The sequence below is a fragment of the Bidens hawaiensis genome, unplaced genomic scaffold, assembly GCF_021521415.1.
Source record: "Bidens hawaiensis isolate Kalapana, Puna unplaced genomic scaffold, B.hawaiensis_p1.1 tig00008636_1, whole genome shotgun sequence".
Taxonomy (NCBI): domain Eukaryota; kingdom Viridiplantae; phylum Streptophyta; class Magnoliopsida; order Asterales; family Asteraceae; genus Bidens; species Bidens hawaiensis.
In genome coordinates this window covers 536,204-546,675 of record NW_027491624.1, presented here as the reverse complement: position 1 = coordinate 546,675, position 10,472 = coordinate 536,204, and positions in this window count along the sequence as shown.

Genomic DNA, 10,472 nt, shown 5'->3' with positions numbered 1-10,472 from the left:
AATAAAAGGTATACAGACTTAGCCTGATAAAGGCCAGTGCTTGCATGTATATATCAAAATCTGTCACTAAGTGACTGTTAGACTTAACCCTATAAGGGTCAGTGCTTGTAATAATGTACAAAATTGTGCTCACGTTAACATAACATACTACTATATACATACATGGAGTATCAAAATATCATGTACACATAATTGTAATATTCCGCATCTATCCATACAGATGATAGGCTAACCACAAACATAAAAATAACAGCACCATAATCAGCCAGTAACAGTTCCACAGCCGAACTGTCACCCTATCCAAACACCAGTGGTGGTAGGCATCTGACTGCTGCAAGTTCAGTACTATCTGATGTAACGTCGATAAGTACTGGTTCACGTCCCTCCTCTCCTGGTTAGTGTTAGCTATGACTATCGAGTGGTCTATCACACGGTCAGTCAGAACAGCCATCCAAGAGTTGTTTCCTGTGTTTGGGAGGTCAGGGCGAGGGGTAGGTATACTCAATGAACGGGAAGATGAAGTATCTGCCCTAGGGCGTGAAGGTCCTCCCCGGTCGTGGGTAGATCTGAATGGAATCGAGGTAGGTTCAATCAGGGTTACCCCAATACGAGCAGTCTGCCGGACTCGCGCAGTAGCTAAAGTCGTCGGCGACAGGTGTATAGGTGGAGTGGGTGATCGGGCTACTCTAGCAGGTGAACGATACTGACTATTAACTTCGTTTTGATCCCTGCGTGGTGACCTGGGTGGATAACTATCACATCTGTAGCCAGACATATCAGGCACATTCCTGGTAGCTCTCTACAGATAACTTCTTCTTCCACCTCTTCCTCTTCCTCCTCCTCCGGTTCCTCTTCTGGCTCCTCCTCTTCTGGATCCTCCTCTGATTCTTCCTTGGGATCCTCCTCAACAGAGATTACCAACTTCTGTCACACCCCGACTAGCACAATGCGGAAGCGTAAAACGGGAATGTAACAGACACCTCTGGTATCAACACATTGTTTATAAAGAAACATTACAAACTAATTTACAATATATTACAACTCATTGTTCTATTATTGTTTTACAGTCTAGGCGATACAAACAAAACTGGTTCATTAACTATACGTTCTTACTACTAACACCCTTGCCTCTATTCACATAGCATCAACCACACACCTTGAGCAAGTAACAGATCACCAAATCATTTCGATTTAGGTACACCTGAAAAGCAGTTTAAAACGGGTCAACTACTAGAGTTGGTGAGTTTCACGAGTTTCAAGAAAACAGTAATGAGTATTCACAAGTCAACACTTGTAATCATGAAATAAGTATGTATGTATGTAAATTATGTATGTGATGTAATTATGCTAAGCTACAGTGAAGCCTGGACTGTTCGTGCTGCGTGCCTTCATTTCCCACGCTCAATCAACCACTGTGGCCCCTTTCCGCCCACAACATGCCCCGGTAGCTATGCCTAACACTACATAGCTGGTTCGTAAAAATATGGACATGTGAAAACGGGATAATGTCTCAGCAAACAGTGCTGGACCCGCCTGGGTTTGTCAAACCAAAAGTACTGCTCACAAACCACCGGCTCGAAGTTAATCACTGTGTTAGTGGGGACTTTCGTGTGTTAGCACTTAGATAATTCACATCAATACATATTTCAGGTATGTATATGTAATCAAACATGCTTTTCACCCCAAAAGTTCGTAAAACAGTTTAGAAGTGGGGTCATGAAACTCACGGTTTAGTAGATAATCAGTACTGTATCAGCTCGTGGTTTGTTCGGTCCGCTATCAGTAGTTCCTATAATCAATATTATAATAATATTAATATTTTAATATTATTATAATCTCAATACTAAACTGGGCTGTATAACTAATCTGGGTGTAGCTGGAACGCCCAGAAAGTGGCAATAGGCTTAGGTTGTGATGTTGTTCAATGTCTAATACTTAGAACCGAACATGGCTTAGATTCTCGTTTTCCCAGCTGGACCAAGTTGCTCGTTTACGCGATCAGAAAACAGTAATGGGAAAATAAGCTTGGGTAAATGTATTGGTTAACAAAATGATTAAGTTATAAAGAAGGATCACCTATTAGGGTCCCGGATTAGCCACGGGGCCCGTTTCCGTTTATTCAGTTTGATTTGAGAAGAAACGCGCACAATCCACCCGGATTGTCCAGGTTTCTCATAGAAAAGTTCATTTTCACTTAATTAGTCCAAAAATATGATTTTTTATCACTCTTGGTGTTTTGATATTCCCGCAGATTCGCTAGTCGCAAACTTGCCGGTTTTTATAAAAACTGAATTTGTTTAATATTCAAATTAGTATAATTAATTAACGGTTAATCATTAAATTATGAAAATTAAATCACTTATAAATTAAAATATGTAGATTTTTATAAAAATATTTCTAGAATTATTTACTGATTTATTAATTTATAAAAATTCATTTTATCAGCTATATTTCGCCTGAAAATCGTCCGTTTACCGCAAACAATTTCCAAAAATTCCACAAAAATTCCTGAAAGCTCAAATCATGTCCCAAATCAACCTGTATCAATTCCAGAATGTAAGAAGCTCGTGCAATATTTTTCGGCGCAAAATCGGCTATAAAAATTCACACGAACGCAAATAAGCAAAACACCTTTAAACTTATCCAAATGATCCCAAAATTCATATGTGATCAAAATAAATCAAATCTGAGTTGCCAGAAAATTTTCATAAGTTTTGAAGTATCTTAGCTATTTTTCCCAAATAAACGTCCCAATTCGGTAATAAATTCGCCAAATATTCTCGGATGGTCAAAATATTACCAAATTTGAACAGGGACTCAATGACATGGTCCCTGATGTCCCTGAAAAATTTCAATGCCTAAAAATATGCACATCACAACCTTAACCTAAGTAGCCCGTAAGCTAGTGTTTCGGCATTACCTTAGCGGGTTTGGCTCGTTTCCGACTTTTTAATCAAGTTTTCAGGTTCTTGTGCTTCTAAGAAAGCTAGGTACAAGTCCTGTATCACAAACCAAGCAATTTTTCATCAACATAACAGCCCTTAACTTAGGGTTTCGGCTAGTGCACAAAAACGGACTTTTGAACCGTAAAAACGCCGTTTCAACCCTTTCATCCGTGTTTATGGCCAAAAAAACTATCAAAACAGGTTCCTTACCGTGTTTATGATCAAAACATGTTTATGGACCATTTTTTAGGATTTTTACACGGTTAGGAATGATTTTTAGTAACCAAGACATGTTTTTATGGTATTAATCAAGGTTAAACAAGTACAAAAGCTACTTATTTAAGCTCCTTACCTTAGGTTTTGAAGCTTTTCTGGAAAATTAGCTTGCAGTTGCTTGGACCTCAGTTTTTATAAACCAAAATGAATAACCAAGCTTGTAAAACAAGTTTTATAAAAAGAATGTGGGGGTGGGTTGGCCGATCGGAACCCATGGGCCTCCCCCTTGGGCTGTTTTGGCCAAATAATCTGGTTTCTCAAGCCCAAATACGAAAATCCCTGTCCAAATTTAGTTCGGGTTCGGTTTTTGGCGCGAAAAACTTATCGGGTGCGTTAAACAGCGCGAAAACGAGTGTTTTTCAGCTAGTTTTGTGTAAAATTATAAAAACATACTATATGTTTGTAAAAATCAAAAATATTTTCACGGATCGCTTAAAACATTTCAACTAAGTGTTTGGTAAGTCTTTTTCGGCTTAACGGATGATACAATGCTTGGTTTGTAACTATCTTTTGCGTTTAAATCTATAGCGGGTAGTTAAACGAGCATATTTTCGTTTAACTTGTTTGCTATCAAAATAAGGCCATATTTCTAATGTTTTAGCTTGTATTAAACGTATATCACTTATAGATGCCCCCCCCCCAAGATATCTGGGTCATAACCCGACCCGTTCGGTTAATCGTTCGTTTGTTACGCAAAAGGCGTTTATTTGCTTAATCGCTAAATACGTACTGAGGTGTACCTTGTTTTGGCTCAAATGTCACAAAGATCCTAACATCTGTCAGAGAATGAAAGATGCGAAAATCAAGTTTACAGAGAATAATGATTGGGATGTACTCTCATGGCTGCTTGTGCCAGCCTTAGGTGCCATTGATGTGCCTAGAACCCTAGGAAATAGTGATGGTGAAGATGATGATAGTGAAGATGGTAATGATGATCAGAATGATGGAGGGGAAAATGGTCCAGATGGTGATAATGATATTGATGAGGGTAGTGTTGATCATGATGCTGGGAATCAAGATGTTATTGCCGGTAATGAGCTTGTGATTGAACAAATTGCTCATGAAGGAAATGATGCAGAGATAGTGGGTGGAGATTCTGAGGTGAATGAACCTATGTTTAATCCTGTTGGAAATGATATGAGTGTATTCACTAGGGATGAATCTATTGCTAACTTGGAGAATCAAGAGGGTAATAAAGGACCAGAGTTAGAAGTTAATGATCAGACTGATGAGCCAGTTGAGGCTCCTAGCAACAGAGCTACTGAGCATATGGATGATGATAAGTTTATAGCAAATGTAATATCAAATGTTGCTAACACCATACAAAAGATTACTCCACCAGACTCACTACCTCCTGAAGAATATCATGATGAAACTGACTCTGTTGAAATTGATGATGCTGATGAAAATATTTCTTCCTCACCTGCTACTACTAAACCAGCATTATCTGACAATGAACCACCTCATGATACACTTGTTCCTTCACCACCAACATCCCCATTACAAGAATCCATTATCTCCTCACCACCTATTTCCCCTCAAGCCCAAACTGTTCAAGATTCACATATTCCAACCCACCATCCTCCCCAATACAAGACCAACCTACTACTTCTATTGCTCAACCTACCCAATCCATTCCCACAGAACCTGAACCATACAAGTTACCCTCTCCAGAAACCTCTGAATCTGAACCTTTCTCAGAATCCGAACCTAATCCCAATCAAGAAACCCCACCTTCCGGCCCAAATATCTATGACATAGTTGTTGAGAATGCACAGCTTGAGTTTGAAAACATCATGTTGAAAGAAAAGAATGTTGTACTAGAAACAAGAAACAAGGCATTGGAGGCTGCATTACAGGAGGCATTATTGAAAACTCGAAACCTATAGGGGCATTCTGAGGTTGAGAAGACCTCAGATGCACCAAAACAGGGGGAGATAACTGAAGAAGCAGGTGGATTAAAACTAATCAAAAATATATACACCAGTTCTGATGAAGAAGTTGTAGAAGCTGTAACCTCAAATGCACTAAAGATGATAAATCAAGAATATGAGGAAGATGCTGATGATGAGGGGGAGTCTGATAAGGAAAATGAAACTGAAGAAGATAAGTTGAAAAGAAAGCAAAAAAGGAAAGGGATTGCGTACACAGATGATGATTTACATCCCAAGTCCCTACACAAGGTGCAATCTGGTGATGACATACTTATAAAAGACAAGGTGATTGATCCAGATATGGCCAAGGTGGAATCTGTCAAAACAGTCATAAGACTATTGAATGAAGATTTGGATTCTATAAACCAAGAGGATCAAGAAGATGAGGAGGAAATTCCTCAAGAAGTGCTTGAAGCACTGATTAAAATGAAGGAGAAAGAAGTAGAGGATGAAAGAATGAGGAAGGAGGCAGATAATGCTATTAAGGCGACACTGGAGGCTCTGAAAGCAAAACAAAATGATGATGAACAAGAGCCTGTACAAACTGAGCCAGTGTTAACTGAGCCTGTGCAAACTGAACCTGAGCCCACAAATTCAAATATTGATACACATAGAGAACAAGAGCTCAGCTTGGGTACAGTAAATCAAGAACAGGATGAAACAATTGAAGTATCCGCAAGCACCATGGTGAAGTTAGTAATTATGAGAACCCTAACAGACGTTCTAAATGAGCCAGAAAAGCACCATCCTGAGATTGTGTCAGCTGCCAAAAAGGCCCAAAAGGATTTCATAAATCTAAGCAGCAAAGCACAATCTGATCCAGTAGTTGAGGAGGCTGTTGAAACAAATGAGCCATTTATACAGGAAATTACTGAAGAAGATGAAGATGCTCATGAAAAGGAACCAATAGTTGAAGATAAATGATGAAGTGCCAGCAACTGATGGCGATGAAGTGCAAAAGACTGTAAATGAAGAACCAATTGTCACTGAGCCGACAGAACCCGAAACCGAAGATGAGGGGGGAAGTAAAGAGGAAGGAGACATTTGAAGTGGAACCTCCTATGGCTAAAAGACAAAAATCTGTTTACAAAAGAAGACTGAAAACCAAGTCTGTGTTTAAGACTCCTGAACCCGAGAATGAAGAACCAATGATAGGAGCTCTTCAAAACTTAGATGAGATTGCTGAAAGTGATGAAGAAGAAGAAAGATCAAAGACAAATGATAACAATGAGGATGAGGATAAAGCCTACTTGATGAGTCTTGAATATGATGAAAGATACATTGAAAGAATGACAAAAGAAAGTATTCAACAGGAGGCTGAAGGTTGAAGACAAAGGAAATCAAAAAGGGAATTTTTGATAAAAGCAGGACACAAGCCTGTCTTTCTGAACCCACAACCCTTTGACACTATTGACAGACTGTACAAGAATGCCCTTGTAGACAACATAGCAAATTTTGTTGAAAAGGTTTGCAAGAAGAGAAAAGTGAATGATGGTGCAGAATATGAGTCTGTCAAAGCTAAACATAAAGAAATCAAGTTTTTGCAAGTACATGGCTTTGAATACAATTCAGTGATCAAGCTTTCTTTGGAAGAATTGAAAAGAAAAGCACAAAGTGTTAAAGACTCTCACAAAATTCAAAAGAACACAGCTAAAAGTGAAAGAGAAAAGAGAATGAAGATGCAGAAGGAAAAGGAACGAGAGGAGGCTGCAAAGGAAGAAGAAGAAGTCAAAATGTGGTTTGAGGACCCTAAAAGGGTGGAGACTTTGAAGAAAATTGTGATGGAAAAGGGAATGTCTGAGGAGGAGTTTGACAAAATGCCTCATGCTCAACTTCTCGATATATTTACAAAAGAGAGCAGAGAATGTACCTTGAGACTCAGAGAAAATTGGAAGAAGATAAAAGGAAAATGGATGAGGTGGTTAGATCTGAGATGATGAGCACATTGCACAAGAGGGATGCCAACATTGGAAGACTCATTGGGCAAACTGATGATACAATAAAGAGATGGTTCGAAGAGTCTGAGATTGAAGAAGCTTAAAAGAAGAAGCAATCTAGTTCAAGCCGAACCCCAAAGTCAGAGATTATAAGGCCTGAACCACCAAGAAACTTGAATCTGCCTACAAATCTCCACTATGAAAAAAGATCCAAGACCTTGAGGGTGATAACTTAGGATGGTGAAGAGACTCTGATCATCTTCAGGGATGATTTGATAGAATTTTCAGAAGAACAGCTGAAGAAGATGGCAGAGCTAGACTTATATGACAATCAAAACATGAGCCAAAAGGCTGGATAGCAAATGAATGATCTCTCCAAATTTATCAAGGAACAGTCTGAAAAGGGATTTCCATTCTTGAAACAAAAGAGGAGAGAAATTAGAAGCCAAGCAGAGAGAGACAAAAGAAGAAAAAGAATAAATGAAGTTCATACTTCAGAACTCATTTTCCCATACTCTAAGAGGAGAAAAACTAATCAGGCAAACAGCTCAGGTGCAAAACGAAGAACATTGAGGGAGTGCTTAGCTTTGAAGAGGGAGATGCTTGAACCAAATTCAGTTGTGCAGCAAAATGGAAAGATGACTTATGTCACTTACATGTGTAACTCTATGCAGGTGTGTTTTGGTGCATCTGAGCTTGTTCCAATCTAGGGGGAGATTGTTGGGTCGGATTTTTGATAAGGAAGTTTGGAATCTTCTCAACCTCCTCAGGAAACAGCTAAGTATGGACTACGAGCAAGCCTAGTGTGACATTTGTGACAAAACAGAATACACCTCAGTGTTTACAAACCAAATAAGCGATTAACCACTTATTGCATAACGAACAAACGATTAACCAAACGGGTCTGGTTATGACCCAGATATCTCGGGGGGGGGGGGGGCATCTATAAGTGATATACGTTTAATATAAACTAATATATTAGTATTGTGGACTTAGTTCGATAGCAAACAAGTTATACGAAAACATGCTCGTTTAACTACCCGTTATGAATTTAAACGCGAAAAATAGTTACAAACCAAGCATTGTATCATCCGTTAAGCCGAAAAAGACTTACCAAACACTTACTTGAAATGTTTTAAGCAATCCGTGAAAATATTTTCGATTTTTACAAACGTTTAGTATGTTTTTATAAATTTATACAAAAATAGCCGGAAAAACACTCGTTTTTTCGCTCTTTTTGTCGTACCCGATATATTTTTCGCGTCAAAAACCGAACCCAAATTAAATTTGGACTTGTCTTTTCACGTTTGGGCTTTTAAATTTATTAGTGTGGACCAAAAATGGGCCATGGGAGGCCCATTTAGCTCCCGACCGTAAATTTAGGGAAAACCCCTCCTAAGGTTTTCTATTATTATATCATACATTTAAGATATTTTAGCAACAACTCTTTTACAAAATCTGGAGAATTCTTGCTGCCATCTTTGCCCATGTTCAAAAACACTATGTAAGTATTTATTTTAATCAAGTTTTCAACTTGTTAATCATGTTTAATATCATATAAACATAGTTTGATTACCAAAAATCATTCCTGACCATGAAAAAACCTTAAAAATGGTCCAAAAATATGTTTTGACCATACACATGGTTAGGAATCAGAATCATACTCTTTTTTGGCCATAAACACGGATTAAAGGGTTTAAACGACATTTTTACGGTTCAAAAGTTCGGTTTAAAGCCCTAACCGAAACCCTAAATTTAGAGACTGATTTGTTGATGGTACATGCTTGTTTTGTGATATAGAAACTGTTTCTAGTTTTCATAGAAGCACAAGAACCTGAAAACTTTATTAGAATGACAAAAACGAACCAAAACCACTAAGGTAATACCGAATCACTCGATTATGGGCTGTTTAGATTTTGATTGTGATGTGCATATTGTTAGGTCATGGAAATTTTCAGGGACATCAGGGACCATATCATTGAGTCCCTGTTCAAATTTGGTAATTTTTCTACCATCCGAGAATATTTGGCAAATTTATTACCGAATTGGGACGTTTATTTGGGACAAATAGTTAAAATGCATGAAAAATTAAGAATTTTTTTGTGGAACTCAGATTTGGTATATTATGATCACATATGAAATTTGGGGTCATTTGGAAAACCCTAAGTATGTTTTATGTATTTGTGTTTATTTGAATTTTCATAGTCGTTTTTGGCTCGGAAATGATATTTGGCAAGATTGTTAGAGTTTGGGATTTTTCCAGGTTGTGTTAGGACAGATTATGATCAATCAGAAATTTTGGTGGAATTTTTGAATATCGTTTGATATTAAACATATACATACCTGAAATATGTATTGATGTGAATTATCTAAGTGCTAACACACAAAATTCCCCACGAACACAGTGATTAACTTCGAGCCGGTGGCTTGTGAACAGTATTATTGGTTTGACAAACCCAGGCGGGGCCAGCACGGTTTGCTGAGACATTATCCCATTTGCACATGACCATAATTATACATACACGCTATGTAGTGTTAGACATAGCTACTCGGGGCATGTTGTGGGCGGAAAGGGGCCACAGTGGTTGATTGAGCGTGGAAAATGGATGCACGTAGCACGAACAGTCAAGGCTTTACTATAGCTTAGCACAATTACATCATAAACATACAATCAAATGTACTTGAGAACGTACATACACACATACTTGCGTATTTACAAATTATGATTGTTGTACGCACAACTGATTTCTAGAAACTCGTGAAACTCACCAACTATTTGTAGTTGACCCGTTTTAAAATGTTTTTCAGATATACCAGACTTGGACTAGAAAGTCAATGTGCAACGTGTATGACTTGCGATAAATGATGGGTGAATTGATGCAAATGTGCTAGTAAGAAGTAAAGCCACTTAACGGGCTGGATTTAGTTTGTATCACCTAGTTGTAAACAAAGTTATGTCGATGTAAAATATTGTAAACTAGTTTGTATTATTCTTTATAAACAATGTGGTTGATACCAGAGGTATCTGTTAAATTTCCGTTTTATGCTTCCGCAAATCGCTTAATGGGGTTTGACACCTAGACTATCGAGCATGGTTTTACTACCTCGAGCAAGGTCTTCAGAACCATTTGTGGTTGATTCCTCTAAGTGTTAAGGCTTCGAGCAAACTACACTTCAACGAGCAAGAGTATTCTTCTATCGAGCATGGATTGCCAATCGAGCAAGCAGCTTAATCATACAAGTTTTAACCAAGTGTTACGAGAACAGGATGGTCTAGCACATGGGGACAAGCATGGATGCAATAAGAAGATGTCATATGTTCAAAGCAAGGACTTCGAGCATGGTTCATTTCCCCGAGCAAGATTTACATCCGAGCATGC